The sequence below is a fragment of the Megalobrama amblycephala genome, linkage group LG19 (genome assembly GCF_018812025.1).
Source record: "Megalobrama amblycephala isolate DHTTF-2021 linkage group LG19, ASM1881202v1, whole genome shotgun sequence".
Taxonomy (NCBI): Eukaryota; Metazoa; Chordata; class Actinopteri; order Cypriniformes; family Xenocyprididae; genus Megalobrama; species Megalobrama amblycephala.
In genome coordinates this window covers 1,570,745-1,596,140 of record NC_063062.1, presented here as the reverse complement: position 1 = coordinate 1,596,140, position 25,396 = coordinate 1,570,745, and the positions used below count along the sequence as shown (strand labels likewise).

General features: G+C 35.8%; 1 protein-coding gene across 1 annotated transcript in view; it reads right to left on the bottom strand.

Moving 5' to 3' along the window:
* Positions 1-25,396, bottom strand: part of hcn4 (hyperpolarization activated cyclic nucleotide-gated potassium channel 4) — a 100,613-nt gene that overhangs the window by 73,374 nt on the left and 1,843 nt on the right. The gene's annotated exons all lie outside the window — the stretch shown is intronic.

Genomic DNA, 25,396 nt, shown 5'->3' with positions numbered 1-25,396 from the left:
AAAGCAACACGAGGGCAGTGTTTATGCTTTTTTAGAGGGGGAAATATTTTACATCAACAACTTACACACTTCACCTTTAAAGAACATGAAGTCTATTAATTCATTAAGATTTTTTTGCATGGTGACATTATTTTCATGACAATTCAACACATTTACCCCCATTCTCATTAAAATAATGCCAAGAACATGGTATTTAAATTGTCAAGCATTTATTCATCATGGTAGTATTTATTTTAAAAAAAAATATATTGATACCAAAGGATGCATTAAATTGAACAAAAGTAGCAGTAAAGACATTTATAATGTTACAAAAGATTCTATTTCAAATAAATGTTGTTATTTTGAACTTTCTAATCATCAAAGAATCCTGAAAAATAAAATGTATCACAGTTTCCACAAAAATATGAAGCAGCACAACATTGATAATAATCATAAATGTTTCTTGAGCAGCAAATCATCATATTAGAATGATTTCTGAAGGATCATGTGACACTGAAGACTGGAGTAATGATGCTGAAAATTCAGCTTTGATCACAGGAATAAATTACATTTACTATAGATTCACATAGAAAACAGCTGTATTAAATTATAGTAATATTTTATAATTTTTACTGTATTTTTAATCAAATAAATTCAGCTTTGATCACAGGAATAAATAAAATGTTACTATATATTCACATAGAAAACAGTTATTTTAAATTATAATAATATTTCGTGATTTTTACTGTATTTTTAATTAAATAAATTCAGCTTTGATCACAGGAATAAATAAAATTTTACTATAGATTCACATAGAAAACAGCTGTATTAAATTATAATAATATTTTTATAATTTTTACTGTATTTTTAATCAAATAAATTCAGCTTTGAACACAGGAATAAATTACACTTTACTATATATTCACATAGGAAACAGCTGTATTAAATTGTAATAATATTTTATAATTTTTACTGTATTTTTAATCAAATAAATTCAGCTTTGATCACAGGAATAAATAACATTTTACTATAGATTCACATAGAAAACAGCTGTATTAAATTATAATAATAATTTATAATTTTTACTATATTTTTAATCAAATAAATTCTGCTTTGATCACAGGAATAAATACAATTTTACTATAGATTCACATAGAAAAGAGCTGTATTAAATTATAATAATATTTTATAATTTTGACTGTATATTTAATCAAATAAATACAGCTTTTATCACAGGAATAAATTACACTTTACTATATATTCACATAGAAAACAGCTGTATTAAATTATAATAATATTTTATAATTTTTACTGTATTTTTAATCAAATAAATTCAGCTTTGATTACAAGAATAAATTACATTTTACTATATATTCACATAGAAAACAGCTGTATTAAATTATAATAATATTTTATAATTTTTACTGTATTTTTAATCAAATAAATTCAGCTTTGATTACAAGAATAAATTACACTTTACTATATATTCACATAGAAAACAGCTGTATTAAATTATAATAATATTTTATAATTTTTACTGTATTTTTAATCAACTAAATTCAGCTTTGATCATAGGAATAAATTACATTGTACTATATATTTACACAGAAAACAGTTATTTTAAATGGTATTAATATTTCACATTTTACAGTATTTTTGATCAAATAAATGTAGCCTTTGTGAGCAGAAGAGACTTATTTCAGAAACTTTTTGAAATCTTTCTGATTCCAAACTTTAAAATTTTAATGAGAAAAATGCCAATTGTGAAAAAAAAATAATGTTCAATGTGACCCAGACCCAAGTGTTTCCCTGAGATTCACCCGTTTAGTTTTGGGAATATTTGTTTAAAATCCGAACAAGGACAAAACAGCAGATGGATGGAGGAAAATATCCATTAACAGATTGAGAAAAGAAGAAATGTCCACACACACACACACACACCTGATATGAACCTCCATGACCTTTCCCTCATCCACTGCAGAGAAAGAGAGTTTTCCTGAGAGGACGTCCATGACATGTTTTCACCTTTTGAGTGCCTTCAGCTACAAGATAAACCTCTCTCTCTCTCTCTCTCTCTTTACACACACACACACACACACACACACACACACACACACTCCAGCTGGCTGTCATCATGGAAAAACACGCAGGAGTCATGGCTGCACGAGAGGAGAATGAATGTGCGAGAGTGTGTTTCATCCCGTTACTGTTTAACACTTATACAGTTTTTCTTGTTATATTCATTACAATAAACAATTAATCAGTTTGACCCACAACATCCAAACAACCCCATAGCAACACCCTGGCAACCACCCACACACTATAGTTCTGCATGGAGTGTCGTTTCAGTCTCTGACGGCCCGATTGAAGCAGCTCATTTATGAACATGAATTATAAGCAGCGTCCTCATGAATTATGCATTTTCTTGCTCTGGCTGTGTGTTTGTTTGTGAGGCGGCTGTTTGTTTTTGAGGTGGTTGTTGGCTCACAAGTTTGATGTTTGTTCGAAGAATCCCTCTCAGAAGTGGGGATGTGCCATCTGGCCACACACACACACACACACACACACACACACACACACACTCATGACACATTAAAGAGAGAGAGAGCGGATGTTAGATCATGTGGTATCAGACAGCTGCAGTATAACGTGCCAGTCTGAATTAGTCTTTTCTCTCGCACCCTGTCCAATCTACTGAGATTCAACTCTTATAGGAGACCCTGAACAGTTTGGCCACATCTGTGTGTGTGTGTGTGTGTGTGTGTGTGTGTGCAGACACAAGGACTCGCCCCATAGGAATCACAAATGAGATCTCTTCATAAGGGTCATTTAATCTGGTTAATTATTTTTCTTGAGGTCCACTTACAATGTTATTTTTTTTGCACCTTCTCCCTGGTCATTACTATTAAATGGACTGCTTTTTGAAGTCATGCAGAGAAATGATGAAGATAAGTGTGAAAAGTTTCACAATTCATCAATTTTAGGCAAAAGCAACCCCAGGAAATAGTGTTCACGTGCACAGATAGTTTGCACACATGTAAAGGGATCCACGATGCCTTGTTTGCTGGAATTCTTTCTTCTATCCGTGTCCTTCTGCCCGTCAGCACTGGGACCGCAGGACATCAGCTACTGTTCAAACCCACTTCACCAGATAAACTGAACGCAGAAGAGCACAGAGAGTCTGTCAGCGGACGGATAATGTTGTCTGAGTTACACTTAACCCCACTGAGGAACCAAGTACATACTTCAGAAGGACTCAACACTGCCACACACACACACACACACACGTTTTCCATGTTTATGGGGTCTCTCTATAGGCGTAATGGTTTTTATACTGTACAAACTGTAATTTCTATCCCCTTACACTAACACTACCCCTAAACCTAACCATCATAGAAAACATTCTGCATTTTTACAATTTTAGCATGTTTTTAAAGCTATTTTATAAAATAAAAAGCTATTTTAAATTTTGTAAAATTAACAGACTTATACTTTAGATGGCAACTTCTTGATTCTGTAATCCTATTATTGTATTTTTCACAATAAAAAAACTTTTAAAAAATGACACATCGGCCAAAGAGAGAAACTTGTCAGCCGATTCCGATATATAAAAATGTCAAATTTTGGCCAATATATCAGCCTTGGCAATATATCGGTTGACCACTAAAATTTACTTAATTCAAAATACTTAAATTTGAAAATTAAAATATAAAAAAAATTTGGACTTCATACAATGAACTAATGAAGATTGGGAGTTCTGATGGCGTTCTCAACGCTTTCAAAGTAAAAGTCCTGCACAATGTCAAAATAAAAGTCGACACATTGGCCAAACAAAAAACTTATCGGCAAATGCAAATTTACATACAAATGTCAAATTTCAGTCTTGGCGATATATCTGTCAACCACTAAAATTGACTAAATTAGAAATAATTTGAAAATGAAAATATTAAAAAACTTGGACTTCAGACAGTGAACTAATGAAGATAAAGGATTGGAGTTTGGATTGGAGTCACTTTCAAAGTAAAAGTCCCACACAATGTCAAAATAAAAGTCGACACATTGGCCAAACAGAAAAACGTATCGGCCAGTGCCGATATATAAAAATATCAAATACCTGCCTTGGCGATATATAGGTCAACCACTAATATTTACTAAATAAGAAATAATTAATTCGAAAATTAAAAAAAGGACTTCAAACGGTGAACCAATGAACATAAAAAATGGGAGTTCTGGTGGTGTTCTCACTGCTTTCAAAATAAAAGTCCCACACAATGTCAAAATAAAAGTCGACACATTAGCCAAACAGAAAAAACTTTAAAATAAAATGTCAAATATCAGCCATGGCGATATATCGGTCAACCACTAATATTTACTAAATTAGAAAAAATTAATTTGAAAATGAAAATATATTTTAAAAAACTTTAGACAGTGACTTTAGACTTTAGATTTTAGACAGTGAACTAATGAAAATAAAGAATGGGAGTTTGGATGGTGTTTTCAGTGATTTCAAAATAAAAGTCCCACACAATGTCAAAATAAAAGTCGACACATTGGCCAAACAGAAAAACTTATCGGCCAGTGCTGATATATAAAAATGTCAAATATCAGCCTTGGCGATATATCGGTCAACCACTAATATTTACTAAATAAGAAATAATTAATTCGAAAATTAAAAAAAGGACTTCAAACGGTGAACCAATGAACATAAAAAATGAGAGTTCTGGTGGTGTTCTCATTGCTTTCAAAATAAAAGTTCCACACAATGTCAAAATAAAAGTCGACACATTGGCCAAACAGAAAAACTTAGCTAGTGCCGATATATAAAAATGTCAAATATCAGCCATAGCGATATATCGGTCAACCACTAATATTTACTAAATTAGAAAAAAATTCATTTGAAAATGAAAATATATTTAAAAAAAACTTTAGACAGTGACTTTAGACTTTAGACTTTAGACAGTGAACTAATGAAAATAAAGAATGGGAGTTTGGATGGTGTTTTCAGCGATTTCAAAACAAAAGTCCCACACAATGTCAAAATAAAAGTCGACACATTGGCCAAACAGAAAAACTTAGTTAATATAATAAAACTTAATTAATATAAATAATACAGTAAAAACAGTGCTTTATAACAATTTTCTACAGTCGTTATGTAACGAAAGAACAAAGTATGCTTCTCCTTCAGAGAGTACTGGTTTAATCTGTCTCTCTCTCCATCAGGATCGGTGGTTATCTGTGCTGGAGTGTATTTCTGTTTCTATCACAGATATCAGCTGCTGAGTGAGACGGACAGAACGAAGAGGAAAACCACAGCACTAGTGAGTGTATCTGAGAAAGTTTATCTCTAAATGAGAGCTGGTAAAGAGAGTATTTCTGTGTGTGTGATAAAGAGAGGGGGATAGTGGAAGTGGAAGCTGTCTACCGTCACCTAACGAGAAGGTAACCTAATGTACAGGCACAAACACACAGCGTCACCTCCTGCTCAGACGCATACCATTATCCCCCAGCAGCAGGTGATGCAATCAGCAAATGGAGAGAGCAGAATGAAAGCTGCTCCATCCCTTACAGCCAAACTGATCCAGAGAGAGAGATAGAAACAGAGAGACCTGGGTAGATGTGTAAAAGAGACAGAAAACTGGCACTTCGGTTACTTCCTGGTTTTCATTAAGCCAGCTTGGGCGTTTCTGGCCATTCTGTACTCGTTGTACATCAACACAAAACCATCAATGGTTGACTTTTTAATATTGTATTTATATTTTAACACAGTTATCACACTTTGCCAATAAACCAGTTTTATTAATGGCAATAAAGACGAAACTAATGGGAACGTTTGGTGTCTGTAATTAGACGCACACGTATCATTTTTCCAGCACTTCAAATGTTATTTTTAATGTGATGAGCAAAAACATTATTTGTTCATCCTTCTGAGATTGTCCCCATTTGTAAAACCGAACATTTAAACATGTAAGAAATCCAACATTTGATAGAAAACACTTATTTAATAAAAAAAAAGACATTCGTTACCATTATAACCACCAGATGGCGGCAGAGGAGCATTTATTTGCACATATATCAGCCATTTCCTGTAATAGTTTTTCACTTAGTTTCGCTTTTGAATAAATATTAAACATTATAAAATCACTAGGTTTAAAAATACATTTAGTCAAGGCGAAGTATGAAGTATTCACAAAATCTCATGGAAAACAAAAACTTTTCTTGGGAATGAATTACACAGAAAGCGAGCGTCGCGCTCTCCCTTTATAATCAGAAGCTGTCAGTTTGTGAAAACTCACATTTTAGTCAATGAATCTAACTAAAGTGCACAATAAATCTTTAATTTATTACACAGTTATCTAGGTTAACGTTAGAGCGAGCGGATTGTAAAGTTGCTACTGCTGCCAAAGATAAATTACGAGAAACAGAAATGATAAGCCGAGTCATTTTATTAATTTGAAGCAAATAGAAGCAAATTTTTTATGTTTACAGAAGCAAATACAGCACATGCATGGATTTGTCATGTTGTTTAGGGTGTCAATCATCTCTAGGGTGTGTGTGAGTGATGCCACCTCTATTCTGATTGCAACAGTGCTTGACTGAAGTGTTAAATGAAGCTAAATGGTGACCGCAACTCTTGATATACATGACAGAATTTACCTAAAAACGCCATATAACGGAACTGGAAAACATTTAATTTCACACTGCAAAGAAAAATGGCAAGTGTGTGTGTGTTTGCACATGTGTGTCAGATCCATCTTGCTACTGCCTTGTCATCCGCGGCTCTTAACCGAGTCTGAAATACACCGAAAATCCAGCAACAAGCTCGATGCAGCGATCAGAGATGTCTTCCACATGACCTACACACACACACACACACTTACACTTTATTCTTAGTACAGTGTGTGGTTGATTCTGGCTGCGAGTGAGTGAGCGAGACGCCGCTTCGCCGTCTTATCTGCTCATGTCTCAACTTTAAGAGTGCCTGTCAATCATCTTTCCATTGAGCCTTTAAGCAAACAGTCTCCAAAACACTGCAAATGACAAATAAATGATCGACACTTGTGATTTCCATATGAATGTGTGTGGTGAGAATTAAACAGAACTGAGTGCAGATGATTTTTATCTCTGGGGTTTTGAAGAAAATGACATAGACCCTTAAATAAAACCCCTTTAAAGGGGTCATGACATGAAAAATCAAATTTGCCTTGATCTTTAGACATATAAACGGTCTTTGTAGTTTCGTAGCTTAAAACGTCATCATTATAAACAAAGCATTTATTTAATCAAGCTACAAAAACGGCTCGTTTTTGATGTTGCGGGATCTGTGACGTCACACAGGCGAATTCATTTGCATATGCCCGCCTTCAGAGTAACACATCGACAAATAGTTATACATCATCACATCATAGGCTCCGCCCACTGGCGTTCAGTCGCTTAACGGCTGACATTTGCCTACACTAGATGTGAGCGTCGCGTCAAAGCGAATAGAAGCCATTATAATCACTGATGCTGTCTACACTGATGATACAGTATTACAATTATCCCATTATCCCAAGGTAATGATTCATATTCTAAGTTAAATTAATGTTAATACTATTCTAGGTGCATGTCCAGGTGTTCAGAAAGACATTGCCAATCCTTTCAAATGAAATGCAACGCACAAAATGTTTGTGGCCAAGTCTGTTTGGAAAAATCGGTTGAATCTATCTGCAAGAAATCAAGCATGTCACAGACATGAGGATCTGATCCTGGAGGCGTTTTGTTCTTTCAGAAACGCTGACACCTTCTATACAGTGTGTCCTCTCGCAGAGGCTGTAAATTGGTGTTGTGTAGGATGAGATTTGAAGAGAAAAGATAAAAAAATAATGTGTTCAACCCCATACTGAAAAGAAAAACACAAGCGCTGCGTCAAAACTCATGAAGCATTACACTAGTGTTGTTATTGTTAAAGGGTTAGTTCAGCCAAAAATGAAAATAATGTCATTTATTACTCACCCTCATGTCGTTCCACACCCGTAAGACCTTCGTTCATCTTCAGAACACAAATTAAGATATTTTTGATGAAATCCGATGGCTCAGTGAGGCCTGAGCAATGACATTTCCTCTCTCAAGATCCATTAATGTACTAAAAACATATTTAAATCAGTTCATGTGAGTACAGTGGTTCAATATTAATATTATAAAGCCATGAGAATATTTTTGGTGCGCCAAAAAACCAAAATAACGACTTATATAGTGATGGCCGATTTCAAAACACTGCTTCAGGAAGATTTGGAGCATAATGAATCAGCGTGTCGAATCAGCGGTTCAGAGCACCAAAGTCATGTGATTTCAGCAGTTTGACACGCAATCCGAATCATGATTCGACACAAAAGATTCATAAAGCTTCCTGAAGCAGTGATTTGAAATCGGCCATCACTATATAAGTCGTTATTTTGTTTTTTTGGCGCACCAAAAATATTCTCGTGGCTTTATAATATTAATATTGAACCACTGTACTCACATGAACTGATTTAAATATGTTTTTAGTACATTAATGGATCTTGAGAGAGGAAATGTCATTGCTCAGGCCTCACTAAGCCATCGGATTTCATCAAAAATATCTCAATTTGTGTTCTGAAGATGAACGAAGGTCTTACGGGTGTGGAACAACATGAGGGTGAGTAATAAATTACATTATTTTCATTTTTTGGTGAACTAACCCTTTAAGTACAGCTAAGTAAAACAATTAAAAATCTTTTTTGTTAATTGAAATAAAGCTGAAAAAATGGAATATAAATTACTGATGAAAGAAAATTTGAAATGTTGCCTTTGCAACTAACTTAGTATAAAGTTAATTGAGAGTACGTTCCATGTACAGACGACACTATTGTCAAAACGATCCCCGTTCACACAAATCCATGAAAACAATGCTATACTCTGCTGGAAGGCCATTAGATGGCGATGAAAACTACAGACTGAACATGTAATGCGCATGTGCATAACGTCATCGTTTTCACAGATACGCGTTTTTATTGTTTACGCAAAAACATGCACCTTTTTTTTTGCACTCAAAAAAATTAGCATTTTCAGGCCACCAAAACGCTGTCGTCGTGTAAACGAACGGCCAAAACGCATAAAAAGTTTTCCGTATTTAGCTGAAAACGGTGTCGTGTAAACGGCCCATTAAAGTTTATGACTAAAACTGAAATAGAAAGCTAAATAGAAATACTTATAAAAAGCACATAATAAAATTACCAAAACTTAAATATAAAAATAAAATCGAATTTAAAATATGAATAAATACTATAATAGTATATAAATAATACTGCATTAACAGGGCCTCACAGGGAAATGATAATAATCGTCAATTTCAGCACCACTCACAGCATCAAACTTTAAAAAACAATGATTGTTACTAATTAGCTTTTTACCAAACACTCCCATCACCCCGCCCCCTGTTCATCATTGGCCAAACAAAAAAATAAGTCCCGCCCCAAGCTCGCGTGTCAGAAGGGTCATATCACTTACATATCTCGGGGAAATCAAATATACAGTCAGTGACTTACTAATAATTGTATTAATAATCCACATTATGCCGGAATGCGAGAAAGTATTTTAATGTTGATAAAATGACACAAGTCACCATGAAATCAAAATGGACAATTCTTGTTTTTCATGGAATATCGCAGTGTTTATTACTACCGTGTAATGTTCCTCGTAATGAATCAGAATAACTCTTGCAGCATCTCTTCTCTGATGTCGTGGGCGGGGCAACCTGTCACTCACATGAGATCCACCAATAGCAAACCACAACCATCCAATCAATTCCCCACAAACAAAATCAAGCCCCGCCCTACATTTGTTCTTGTTTGCAAAGCCATTTCACTCGAATATGTGTCTCTATGAAAAAACAAGCCTATTGCAACTTTCGTTTCATGTTGACATTAATACGAAGAAAAAAGCAACAGTCCTCAAACACAAAAGCATTTTCAGGTGAGCGGTGTTGGCATGTGTCCCGTTCGGTAACCTCTCTGTAAGTGAGCCCAGGTCACGGCATTATTTCAATCACTCTGCTGCTCCATCCCTCCCCTCCGTCTCTTATCGTCCCATCAGCGCCGCATCCCTATCCCTCCATTAAATAAATTGTGTTGTAATAATCCGCTGTGCTGCGTGCTCCTGATATTGGTGGCCTTTTTGATTACCCCACTTTCAGTCCATCCAGGGCACTCGATAATTCCTACTTTACCTTCACTGAATTAGAGCACGAGGAGGGGCAGTCGGTCACTCTTTCAGGGCGTCTTCTCAGAAGTTTTGTTTTACGTTTTTACAATTTTACAATGTTTGCAAACGGCATATATTCACTTATTTACGTACAGTATGTTGCAGGTCGTTCCAAACGAACACATTCTGCCAAGATGTGTCCTTCTGAGTGTGTAGTGAGTAGTGACCACTTCCTAGAGAACTGGAACGCAGTTTCTTTCGTGCACTAAAAGCAATTGTAAGTAAACAATCTCTACGATAGGCTATCTTCTGCATACTTAGTCGACGCTGTCGTTCATCAGGGCTGATGAATATTGAGTAGGTGTTATGCAAATGTAGGCGGTCGTATGTTAATGAGAAATCAGCTGCACCCTGTAGCTGTGTAATAAGCTGATTTTCTCTAATGTCCCCTGATAGTGTGTGTTAGCAGGTATACGGAGCCAGTCCGCCTCGCCTCATTCGCAAATAAATCAGGTGTGAGACACGATCACAAACCTGCAAGACCCAAACAAATCAATAGAGAAACGCAGCCAACAATCAAGTGCAATCAAAACCTGGGGAGAGGATCAGACACTGTCATTTGAGCTGGGAGTCAAGTGTGTGTGTGTGTGTGTGTGTGTGTGTGTACTGTACATGATCATCCACTGCAAGGGTTCAGCTCCAATCACTCCTGTCCTATAAACAAATTCAACTAGGATCTCACTCCTCACACAGTTCTGTGTTTAATCATCAGTCAACCTAATTATTATGTAGAGCCCTATGATTTCCACGATGCAGGAAACGCGGAATCCAGTCATAAGAACGGAATTTACTGTATAACGCAGAATGTCAAGCAATTTGTCAAATTTTGGATGAATACAAAAAAAGTAGGTCAGTACACTTAAATCAGATTGTGATATAGACTATTAAACTGCAAAAAGTTTAAATATTAATACTGCATGTTCTGCATCTCTGTGTGAATGAATGGCGCAGACGTGCGGTTTCATTTAACACACGCACACTGAAGCACAGGTGACGTCATCAGCATTTTACCGTTTCATTTGAGGAAAAAATATCATCATATCATAAACGCACAGAAACTCGAGGTCTTCACTGCATGCTTGTTGACACATGCTTTTTGATTATTAAGATTTAATAAAACCATTAAAATGGAATCCAGAAAACTTAAAACAGAAAACACAGAATTTAGTAAATATAAAACTGAATTTGAGAAAAAATAAAATAAAACGTATTTCGTAGGGCCCTACTACGGAAGAGGATTAGGGCCAAGCAATAATAAAAAAATAAAACCATCTCGAGATTAAAGTTGTTAAATTTCGAGAAAAAACTCGTTAAATTTCAAGAAAAAAGTCGAGATAAAATGTTGAGAATAAAGTCATTAAATTATGAGAAAAAAGTCGTTAAATTATGAGAACAAATTCGTCAAATTACGAATTTGTTCTCATAATTTAATGACTTTTTTCTCATAATTTAACGACTTTTTTCTCATAATTTAATGAGTTTATTCTCAACATTTTATCTGGACTTTTTTCTCGAAATTTAACGACTTTTTTTCTCATAATTTAACAAATTTGTTCTCATAATCTAACGTCTTTTTTCTCATAATTTAATGAGTTTATTCTCAACATTTTATTTCGACTTTTTTCTCAAAATTTAACAACTTTAATCTTGAGATGGTTTTATTTTTTTATTATTGCTTGGCCCTAATCCTCTTCTGTACCCTACAAATGTAATTTTTGTTAAACTTTTAATAAATTGTTGTTAAATTGTATGTTTCATGATTTCAATTAATTAGACATGCTTGCTGATTACTAAAATGTAATTTAACCATTAAATTGGATCCAAAAAATGAAAAATGAAAAATTTAAAATTTAAAATTAAATGGAAAAATCCAGAAATCCAGAAAAATTTAAATGGAAAAAAATAATGGGGAAAAAATAAAACTGAATTTGAGGAAAATAAATAAATAAAACATATTTCATAGGGCCCTAAAATAAATTGTTGTTAAATTTTATAAGTTTCATGATTTTAATTAATCATGAAACTTATACAATTTTAATTTAACCATTTAAAAAACAAAATTAAAACGGAAAAAACAAAATTTCGAAAAAAAATAAAATAATGGATTTCAAAGGCCCTAATTATGCATGGCTTACATCAACAATGTTTTTCAACATGAAATTAAATTAAATTCACAAGCCAATTTACTTCAGTCATGTGACAGGTTTCTGAGTGTAAAAGGATATTCAACACAGAAATAGTAAAAAAGTGGGATATCAATGTCAGATATCAAGACCTGAATTTGAGTTTTACAAACATGATGGTCAAATATGGGCTCTGGGAAAAATAGTGTAAATAATAATAATTGTAACGAGCATGCTCTGTTTTGGTTTAATTCTAGTTCCTGTTCCTGTTTCCTTTGTTCTTATTTTCCTGCCACTAGTTTGTTTCTATGGTTACTTACACACCTGCTTCTTTTTCTGTTAATTATCTTCCCCTGTGTATTTAAGCCCTCAGTTCATGTGTTTCATTGTTCCGTAACGTCATATTGCATGGTTATGTTATTCTCCTGAGATCTTCTGAGTGTTTATTTTGGATTTATTAAAGACTGTGTTTTTGTTCTTACTCCTATTTGTCATGGGGGATTGATCACAATTATTTTATTCTACTGACAGACATTGTTTTATGTGTCTCTTCACTTTATACAGCTAACAGGACTAATGGTGGGAAGAAAATACATTTGTATATGAAAGCACATATATATTTAAATATAAATATTGTATATTTATTTTTTCGAACCTACAGTAACTAGCCCATAAATGATGTCAGTCCAAAAAGGAAAATAACTTGAACACACTTCCCATAATTCATTATTAGGAACTTCCTGAAGGGATCTAATGTTTATATTTACAGTCACTTCATATGAAGAAGAATAGAAAGCAAAGCAGCCACACAGGAAGAAAAGGAGTGAGTGAAAATGAGAATATGACTTTAATTTGTCCCTAATGCCATTAACCATTTTTATCAGGAGATCTGTACAGTAGGTGTGCTTATCACTTCTGACTGAGTTGGGTTTAGTCACAGATATCAGAAAACAACTCGCTCGCTTTGACACGACACCTCTTACTGTACGACATCGCACAAAATTACCTCTGCACAGATGTTTCTGCTGGAATAAAACCAACCGGAGTGTAACAAAAGAACATTTTATCTGGAAAGCATCACTGCACTCCAACCACAGTCTCTCTGTGTCTGTACCTGTGGAAAACATCAAACTCTAATGTGCATTCTGTATTCTAAAGCTGCTCCACTTTGCTTTAATGAATTCAACTAGATCTGAAGAAAGAGAGAGAGAGTCAGAGAGAAAATACACCAGCGAGAGATGATTTCCTTCTTATTTTTTGCGGTGAAGGTATGTCCCTTTTGGGAGACGTGCGGCTGGTTATGCAGGATGAATAAAAGGATGGAGAGAGAAGTTTGTGTGTGAGAAAGAGACACAAAGATAAAGAGGTGGAATTAATTGATCAGACCAAATGAACCCCTAATGATTCCTCAAGTTCAGTCACAGGTTTGGTTTTTCAGACTGTGATGGATTAACAGCATCTTTAGTGCAAAAAACATGTTCTTTCTCATCCGCTCTCAAGGGCTTCAAGACTGCTCTGTTAAACTTCTGTTCTCATGAAAGCAAAGGTGTTATTTCAAGCAAAAATGAGGGTGAGTAAATGATGACAGAAGCTTCACGTCGTTCCAAAAACCTGCATGATGGTGGAACACAAAAGGAGATATTTTGAAGAGTGCTTATGAACTCCATTGTGGTTTTCCGTCAAAATCAAAGTTTGATGGTTTAACATTTGAAAATAAGCGATTTCTGAGAAACAATGTTGATATCTGAAATCAACCCAAACAAACACGCCCCTCCCTTCATTGCTCCACCCTAAAAAAGCACGAACATGTAATGCAGGAGTGGATGTCTTTTTATTATAGCTGAAGAAAAGCAAAATAATGCTTAATGAAAAATAAAGAAAAGATGACGAATGAACGACAAGTAAGAACAAAAAAATGTACATACATAGTGTATTACATACAGAGCATTTCTAATATAACGCAGGTCACTCTCTCTCCTCCCCCATCACGAGTGGACACACCCCCTACTGCTGATTGGCTCACACTCTCTCTTCCCCATCACGAGTGGACATGCCCTGATTGGCTCACTCTCTCTCTTCCCCCCATCATGAGTGGACACACCCCCTACTGCTGATTGGCTCAGTCTCTCTCCTCCCCCCACCATGAGAGGACACACCCCCTACTGCTGATTGGCTCACTCTCTCTCCTCCCCCCATCATGAGAGGACACACCCCCTACTGCTGATTGGCTCACTCTCTCCCCCCCCCCCATCACGAGTGGACACACCCCCTACTGCTGATTGGCTCAGTCTCTCTCCTCCCCCCACCATGAGAGGACACACCCCCTACTGCTGATTGGCTCACTCTCTCTCCTCCCCCCATCATGAGAGGACACACCCCCTACTGCTGATTGGCTCACTCTCTCTCCTCCCCCCATCATGAGAGGACACACCCCCTACTGCTGATTGGCTCACTCTCTCTCCTCCCCCCATCATGAGAGGACACACCCCCTACTGCTGATTGGCTCACTCTCTCTCCTCCCCCCATCATGAGAGGACACACCCCCTACTGCTGATTGGCTCACACTCTCTCTTCCCCATCACGAGTGGAGATGCCCTGATTGGCTCACTCTCTCTCTTCCCCCCATCATGAGTGGACACGCCCCCTACTGTTGATTGGCTCACTCTCTCTCCTCCCCCCATCATGAGTGGACACGCCCCCTACTGTTGATTGGTTCACTCTCTCTCCTCCCCCATCATGAGTGGACACACCCCCTGCTGCTGATTGGCTCACTCTCTCTCCACCCCCCGTCATGAGTGGACACACCCCCTGCTGCTGATTGGCTCACTCTCTCTCCACCCCCCGTCATGAGTGGACACGCCCCCTGCTGCTGACTGGGTCACTCTCTCTCCTCCCCCATCATGATCAGACACGCCTCCTACTGCTGATTGGCTCACTCTCTCTCCTCCCTCATCATGAGTGGGCACGCCCTGATTGGCTCACTCTCTCTCCTCCCCATCATGGATAGACATGCCCCCTACTGATGATTGGCTCACTCTCTCTCCTCCCCCATCATGTGTGGACACACCCTCTTCTGCTGATTGGCTTACTATCTCCCCCCCCATTATGAGCGGACACGCCCCCTACTGATGATTGGCTCACTCTTTCTCGTCCCCCATCATGAGTGGACACGCCCCCTACTGATGATTGGCTCACTCTCTCTCGTCCCCCATCATGAGTGGACACACCCCCTACTCCTGATTGGCTCACTCTCTCTCCTTCCCCATCATGATCAGACACGCCCCCTACTCCTGATTGGCTCACTCTCTCTCCTCCCCCATCATGAGTGGGCATGCCCTGATTGGCTCACTCTCTCTCCTCATCATGTGCAGACACGCCTCCTACTGCTAATGTTGTGCTGTTCGGTCCGATCCACTTTCAACAGCGTTTCTCAGAAATTGTTTACTGCACCTTTAAGACAGGCAAACATATTAGTATTGTAATTTTAAAGTTGTAATTCTAAAAAAAAAAAAAGATTAAATATTTCTTAAATACTCTTTTTTATTGTATAGTGAAATATTACACTAGTAATATTTCTTCTTATTTCTCTCTGTTATAAAGGCTCAACTTAAGGCTGGATAAACACAAGATAAGAAAATACTTTAGAGTTGGAAATGAGATGATAGATTTGATTATGGTCCCTTTTAATCCTTATTTGCTCTCTGAAAACATACACTCTGTCTCTTTTGTCCTGCACAAATCATATTATACAATATGCCTGAAGCTTCAAGTGACAAGCATATCGCCTACAGCACCGTCTCAGTATCACACAAGCTCTTCCTTCCTGCCGCTGATCACCATCAGTCATGGAACTTCCTGTGTTTTAAATCACAGTATAAAAGCATTTAGGCTTTCTATCATGACGTCATTCGTTTCTGCCAGCAACACCAGCATAAATAACACGTCCTGTACTGCAGATGTGGCCCGGGCAACACACAGTCACGCATTACAGTGTCCGTTACAGCGTAATTCCATTAATGAGCATGGAGAAATACTAATGAGCAACATGCACTTAATCTATAATTATTTTGTGGAACTGCGGGTAATTACACAACATTACTGCTATTGAAAATAATTATATTAACATGCAAAGAAGACACAGCAATTGGCAAGTGTTCATTTTAACTTTGCATTGCTCAATCAAACAGGTGAGGTGAATCCCACAAAAACATGTCCATGTCACATTTCACCACAAAATAAGAAATAATAAATCATATTTTGCATAAAGAAAATGAAGCAATTTAGATTGTAGGACATTATTTTCATGACAATAAGCACTTTTTCTAAAAAAGAAAAACAAACAATCCCATTATTGTAGTGTATTTGAGGTTATTCTCATTATTGTCAATAAGATTCATATTACCATGATACAATATTTTTACTGTATTACTACATAAAAAATGTAGTTCAGTGATTTTTAAAAAATTAAAATCAGCATAAAGTTGACATCAGGACATCTATAATACTTTTGTAAAATGTCGCAATTCTGACTTTTTTCTCACAATTGCAAGTTTATATCACGCAATACTGACTTTATAAGACGCAAATGCAAGTTTGTATCACGCAATACTGACTTTATAAGACGCAACTGCAATTTTATATCACGCAATACTGACTTTATAAGACGCAAATGCAAGTTTGTATCACGCAATACTGACTTTATAAGACGCAAATGCAAGTTTGTATCACGCAATACTGACTTTATAAGACGCAAATGCAAGTTTGTATCATGCAATACTGACTTTATAAGATGCAATTGCAATTTTATATCACGCAATACTGACTTTATAAGACGCAAATGCAAGTTTGTATCACGCAATACTGACTTTATAAGACGCAAATGCAAGTTTGTATCACGCAATACTGACTTTATAAGACGCAAATGCAAGTTTGTATCACGCAATACTGACTTTATAAGACGCAAATGCAAGTTTGTATCATGCAATACTGACTTTATAAGATGCAATTGCAAGTTTGTATCACGCAATACTGACTTTATAAGACGCAAATGCAAGTTTGTATCACGCAATACTGACTTTATAAGACGCAAATGCAAGTTTGTATCACGCAATACTGACTTTATAAGACGCAAATGCAAGTTTATATCACGCAATACTGACTTTATAAGACGCAAATGCAAGTTTGTATCACGCAATACTGACTTTATAAGACGCAACTGCAATTTTATATCACGCAATACTGACTTTATAAGACGCAAATGCAAGTTTGTATCACGCAATACTGACTTTATAAGACGCAAATGCAAGTTTGTATCACGCAATACTGACTTTATAAGACGCAAATGCAAGTTTGTATCATGCAATACTGACTTTATAAGATGCAATTGCAATTTTATATCACGCAATACTGACTTTATAAGACGCAAATGCAAGTTTGTATCACGCAATACTGACTTTATAAGACGCAAATGCAAGTTTGTATCACGCAATACTGACTTTATAAGACGCAAATGCAAGTTTGTATCACGCAATACTGACTTTATAAGACGCAAATGCAAGTTTGTATCATGCAATACTGACTTTATAAGATGCAATTGCAAGTTTGTATCACGCAATACTGACTTTATAAGACGCAAATGCAAGTTTGTATCACGCAATACTGACTTTATAAGACGCAAATGCAAGTTTGTATCACGCAATACTGACTTTATAAGACGCAAATGCAAGTTTGTATCACGCAATACTGACTTTATAAGACGCAAATGCAAGTTTGTATCACGCAATACTGACTTCATAAGATGCAATTGCAAGTTTATATCATGCAATACTGACTTTATAACACACAAATGCAAGTTTATATCACGCAATACTGACTTTATAAGACACATTTGTAAGTTTGTATCACGCAATACTGACTTTATAAGATGCAATTTCAAGTTTGTATTATGCAATACTGACTTTATAAGACGCAATTGCAAGTTTATATCACGCAATACTGACTTTATAAGACACATTTGTAAGTTTGTATCACGCAATACTGACTTTATAAGATGCAATTTCAAGTTTGTATTATGCAATACTGACTTTATAAGACGCAATTGCAAGTTTATATCACGCAATACTGACTTTATAAGACACATTTGTAAGTTTGTATCACGCAATACTGACTTTATAAGATGCAATTTCAAGTTTGTATTATGCAATACTGACTTTATAAGACACAATTGCAAGTTTATATCATGCACTACTGACTTTATAAGACGCAATTGTGAGTTTTTCAGGCAATACTGACTTTATAAGACACATTTGCAAGTTTATATCACGCAATACTGACTTTATAAGACGCAATTGCAAGTTTATATCACGCAATACTGACTTTATAAGACACAATTGTGAGTTTGTTTCTCACAATTTTGAGAAAAAAAAGTCAGAATTATAAGATAAAAAGTCGCAATTACCTTTTATATTTTTTATTTCATGGCGGAAACAAGCTTGCATAGTGATTGGCTGGATTAGTTCCACATTGTTGTTGCATTGCACACACTACAAGATCATGTGCCGATAATATCAAACAGGCCTGAAAATATTGCAGCATCAATGACTGCTTGAGACCTGCTCATATTTAACAAGCATCAGTAACCACAACGAGCCGTGATCCGGGGGCTTTGTCAGAGACCTTGGAAATCTGTCTGCGACAGCAAAAACCAGTAAAAAGTTGTGTAGTGTGAGCTTGCCTTTAGATGCAACACTGCTTTTCAACATTTCAATTACTGCGGTCACTGTCTTTTATGAAGTTTGCAGAAGCGCATCTCGCTCATTAGAGCCGGTGAGCGTCTGATCTGCGCTGATCACCGAATCCGTTGCGTGTGACCCGTGTGGAAGGGGCGAAGGCATCAGTCGAATAACTGAATTACAGTGATACGGATAAATCTGTGCATACGGATGGATGGAGACATAGAGGATTTTAATTGCAGGTTTCATAATCACAGAGTCACCGGGTTTAAGTGCAGCTACTACAGGGGTTCATTTTTATGCACACGGCATCACACTAATTACATGCCCATTACGCAACAGCAGACATGAGCCACCTCTGATGCAAAACTTCCTTTATTTGTCTTTTTCCAAAGCCAGTTATGAGAGGAGACCACGGCAAATCTGTGTCTGCTCAATGACTTGAGAACAGATACTGCAATGGGAGAGCATCGCAAGTACTTTAAGAGCATGACAAGATAAATATATGGTGGATGACACGCTAAACAGAAGAGGATTTTGGAGTGTATTGTGTAAGGAATGAGCTGATGCCATAGAGTAGGGGACCAGATAAGCTCTGTTCCAAAACCTAGTGAGCGGACTACCTAGACAGCATTTTAAGGTGCCAAAAGTAATGTAACATATTGCTCTGAGCACATAGAGCACTCTGTCTTGTGTGATATTGCTTAAAAATATTTGGAAATTATATTTGATTTACTACTAAAATGATAATACTTTTAGCTTTTCTTCTAATTTCTTTTTAAGGTATTTTAAAATTGTATTTTTTTTTATTTCTCTTGCCCCTTTTCATGATTTTTTGTCAAGCACTTTGAATTACCAATGTACATGAAATACAATAAATAAACAAAATAAATAAACTACACTCTAAAAAATACTGGGTTAAAAACATCCCAAGTTGAGTTGAAAATGGACAAACCCAGCAATTGGGTTGTTTTTGTTGTTTTATCCCAGTGATTGGGTTGTTTTAACCCTAGGTTGTTTTAACCCAGTGATTGGGTTGTTTTAACCTAACGATTGGATTGTTTTAACCCTAGGTTGTTTTAACCCAGCGATTGGGTAGTTTTAACACAGCGATTAGGTTGTTTTTGTTGTTTTAACCCAGTGATTGGGTTGTTTTAACCCAGTGATTGGGTTGTTTTTGTTGTTTTAACCCAATGATTGGGTTGTTTTAACCCAGCGATTGGGTTGTTTTAACCCTAGGTTGTTTTAACCCAGCGATTGGGTTGTTTTTTTTGTTTTAACCCAACGATTGGGTTGTTTTTGTTGTTTTAACCCAGCAATTGGGTTGTTTTTGTTGTTATATCCCAGCAAATGGGTTGTTTTAGTTGTTTTAACCCAGTGATTGGGTTGTTTTAACCCAGCGATTGGGTTGTTTTTGTTGTTTTAACCCAGTGATTGGGTTGTTTTAACCCAGCAATTAGGTTGTTTTTGTTGTCATATCCCAGTGATTGGGTTGTTTTAACCCAGCAATTGGGTTGTTTTTGTTGTTTTAACCCAGCAATTGGGTTGTTTTTGTTGTTATATCCCAGCAAATGGGTTGTTTTAGTTGTTTTAACCCAGTGATTGGGTTGTTTTAACCCAACGATTGGGTTGTTTTAACCCAACGATTGGGTTGTTTTTGTTGTTTTAACCCAACGATTGGGTTGTTTTTGTTGTTTAAACCCAGCGATTGGGTTGTTTTAACCCAGCGATTAGGTTGTTTTTGTTGTCATATCCCAGTGATTGGGTTGTTTTAACCCTAGGTTGTTTTAACCCAGCGATTGGGTTGTTTTTGTTGTTTTAACCCAATGATTGGGTTGTTTTTGTTATTTTAACCCAGTGATTGGGTTGTTTTAACCCAACGATTGGGTTGTTTTTGTTGTTTTAACCCAACGATTGGTTTGTTTTTGTTATTTTAACCCAGTGATTGGGTTGTTTTTGTTATTTTAACCCAGTGATTGGGTTGTTTTAACTCTAGGTTGTTTTAACCCAGCGATCGATAGAGGTTTAATTATTACTATAAATTTAACTTATTAACAAATGTTCATTTATTAAATATATTAATAAATGTTAATTTCCAACATTTCATTTTAAGCAAGCAATATAGTAATTTTTAAACAACAGTTGAGTTAAATAAAACTACCCAGCAGGTTGGGCAAACATTTAACCTAACCGCTGGGTTAAAACAACCCAATCACTGGGTTTGTTCATTTTCAGCCCAACTTGGGTTGTTTTTAACCCAGCATTTTTTAGAGTATATATTATAGTTACCATGAAATCAAAATGGACCATTCTTATTTTTTTTTACAGAATATTTCAGTGTTTATTCTAAATGATTTATCGATGCACATCATTTTTATTTTAAATTCATGTTCCTCATAATCTTGAATCAGAATAACTTCCCCTCCCTCTTGCAGTGACATCTCTTCTCTTCAACCTGTCACTCACATGAGATCCACCAATAGCAAACCACAGCCATCCAATCAATTCCCCAAAGACAAAATCAAGCCCCGCCCTACATTTGTTCTTGTTTGTGAAGCCGTTTCACTCGGATATGGGTCACAACTTCAGCTTCACTTTAAATATTAAACTCTATCATCATCTCACATCTCTTGTTGTGCTTCAAGTTAACAGTGCTGTTTAGTGTGGCGCGCATCACAAGAACTGCTTCCAAAAATCTCTTCTAAGAGGATGCTGACATAAAAGGTAGCTGCTTAATGAGCAAAGCAGCTCACTAGGTTTAGGAACAGAGAATGAATAGGGGGGTCAGTGAAATATCCCAGCCTCGGTCTGAAGAATGCTGTGTGGTCTTTATCTTCTGTAATGATGCTCTGGTGTGTGACCTTGCTGTGGTAATTACAGAGGTATATTCAGGAGGAGATTAGGCCTGTAATCAGCGCTGGAAATTCAGTCTATTGTGTTCAGAGGGAGAGAAGCGACGATACTATTATCAACAATGTGGAGAACACCAGCATGGCTATGAAAGATCAGTGTGCTTAAAGGAATATTTCAGGCAAAAATGTCACTATTTATATGCCCTCACGCTGTTATTAGAGAGTCTTTACGCAGGTCTTTTCCATAATAATCTTCCTTTCCACCAAAGCTCTGCAATCTCATTCACAATCTCATTCAGATTCAAAATGCTGCTTTGCAGGTCATTGACGCCAAAACAGTGCTGGTTCTAATACGGCGAACAAATGAGATGTCACAGCTTTGGCAGATGGGAACATTATCTATAATAAGCTGAAGAGATGTTCTTCAAAAAAAGAGAGTAAATATTGACGGAACTTTCATTTTGTGGGGAGATTGTATATTCCTTTAAAGGATTAGTTCACTTCAGAATGAAAATTTCATGATAATTTCCTCCATGCCATCCAAGATGTTTTTTGAGGAAATATATATATAGTGGACTTCACTGGGGTTCAACGGGTTGAAGGTCCAAATGTCAGTTTCAGTGCAGCTTCAAAGAGCTCTACATGATCCCTGACGAGGAATAAGAGTCTTATCTAGAGAAACCATCGGCCATTTTCTAAAAAAAATAAAAAATAATATACTTTTTAACCACAAATGCTTGTCTTGCACTGCTCTGTGATGCGCCACGCATGACGTAATCATGTTGGAAAGGTCATGCATGATGTAGGCGGAAGTTTCAATGTTTTACCTTTTTTTGTAAAGGCCGTTTGACTTAGTCTTCGCTTCGTAAACACTGGATATTTCCGCCTACGACATGCATGACCTTTCCAACATGATTACGTAATGCGTGGCGCATCACAGAGCAGTGCAAGACGAGCATTTGTGGTTAAAAAATGAGAAAATGTCTGATGGTTTCTCTAGATAAGACTCTTATTCCTCGTCTGGGATCATGTAGAGCTCTTTGAAGCTGCACTGAAACTGACATTTGGACCTTCAACCCGTTGAACCCCAGTGAAGTCCACTATATGGAGAAAAATCCTGGAATGTTTTCCTTCATTTCTTTTCGACTGAAGAAAGAAAGACATAATCATCTTGGATGACATGGGGGTGAGTAAATTATCAGGAAATTTTAATTCTGAAGTCTTTCAGATTATTTAACTCAAATTGCATCGTCTCCCTAGCTGCGTAACTTTCAATTATAAAACAAAGCGCTGATGACAACAAAAGAATAAACTTCCTCTCTCAGCACAGACACACAATATTATATCAGTCTATTCCCACACCGCCTTTCATATCCTCCAGGAGCAACGCTGCAATCTCATAATGTCGAGCAGAATAAAAGCATCTTCTCAAGATCAATAGGTAAACAAGGCAAACAGCAGTCGAGTCTCCGGAGGGGGTTGGGTTTGCTGTTAACCCTGCACTCCTTATACCCATTCATGAATGAAAACAGTGTGTAAATTCAACCCAATCACAGACATCCAGGCGTCTATGTGAATATGCATTTATCCCATTAGACCTGAGCATAGTATAATAATAAATATATGACTAATGTTTGCTTTTTATGAAGGGTGTCATGACCACAGCATGAATCCGTTTCTGCGTTCACACATATCATCACAAATGAAGCCCGAGGCAAACCGGTGTGGTATTATTAACAGGCTGAACATATCAAATCATATAGAGTCAATGTCATCCCCAAGGACACTTCTTAATGAATAAAGAGAGAGAGTGTCTGGATTTCATAGAAAATTCAAGCAGCTCTAATGCACTTCTACTGTCAGCTGGGAGAGCTTCGGCTTGTTGCAAAATGGCTGTAAAACACATTTGGAAGAAGAAGAAAAAATAAATGTTTTTTGCACTTTTTTGGCTGCAAATTTGTCAGCAGCATTTGATTTTGTGACATTATACATGCTTTATGATATCTGATATTTTATGCATGGCACAAATAAAACTATAACTATTAAAAATATATAAATAAATATAAAAATATCACTGATGCACCTTTATATTTAGACACTTGAAAATATTAATCACAACAAAAGTGCATCAATCATGCTTCTTTCTTTAAAGCATTTATATACATAAATATATATATAATTTTCTTCTACTTCATCAATATTAGTTTTACATTATTAAGATACCAGGCATTTCAAATAACTTGTATGCTTGGCATGTTGCAAAATGGCTGTAAAAACACATTTGGAAGACGAAGAACAAAAAATATAAATGGTTTTTGCACTTTTTTTTGTCTGCAAATTTGATTTTGTGACATCAAATATGCTTTATGGTATCTGATATTTTATGCATGGCACAAATAAAACTATAACTATTAAAATATATAAATACATATAAAAATATCACTGATGCACCTTTATATTTAGACACTTGAAGTGCATCAATCATCCTTTCTTTCTTTAAAGCATATATATATATATATATATATTTGCACTTTTTTGGCTGCAAATTTGTCAGCAGCATTTGATTTTGTGACATTATACATGCTTTATGATCTCTGATATTTTATGCATGGCACAAATAAAACTATAACTATTAAAAAATATAAATAAATATAAAAATATCATTGATTTACCTTTATATTTAGACGCTTAAAGTGCATCATCAATTATCCTTTCTTTCTTTAAAGCATATATATATATATATATACAGTATATATATATATAATTTTATTCTTCATCAATACCAGTTTGACATTATTAAGATACCAGGCATTTCATGCTTGGAATGTTGCAAAATGGCTGTAAAAACACATTTGGAAGACGAAGAACAAAAAATATAAATGTTTTTTGCACTTTTTTGGCTGCAAATTTGTCAGCAGCATTTGATTCTGTGAAATTATACATGCTTTATGGTATCTGATATTTTATGCATGGCACAAATAAAACTATAACTACTAAAAAATATAAATAAATATAAAAATATCATTGATTCACCTTTATATTTAGACGCTTAAAGTGCATCATCAATTATCCTTTCTTTCTTTAAAGCATATATATATATATATATATATATATATATATATATATATATATATATATATTTTATTCTTCATCAATACCAGTTTGACATTATTAAGATACCAGGCATTTCAAATAACTTATGCCTGGCATGTTGCAAAATGGCTGTAAAAACACATTTGGAAGACGAAGAACAAAAAATATAAATGTTTTTTGCACTTTTTTGGCTGCAAATTTGTCAGCAGCATTTGATTTTGTGAAATAATACATGCTTTATGATATCTGATATATAATACTATAACTATTAAAAATATATGAAAAAACATCATTGATGCACCTTTATATTAAGACACAAAAGTGCATCAGTCATCCTTCTCTTATTAAAGCCTTTATT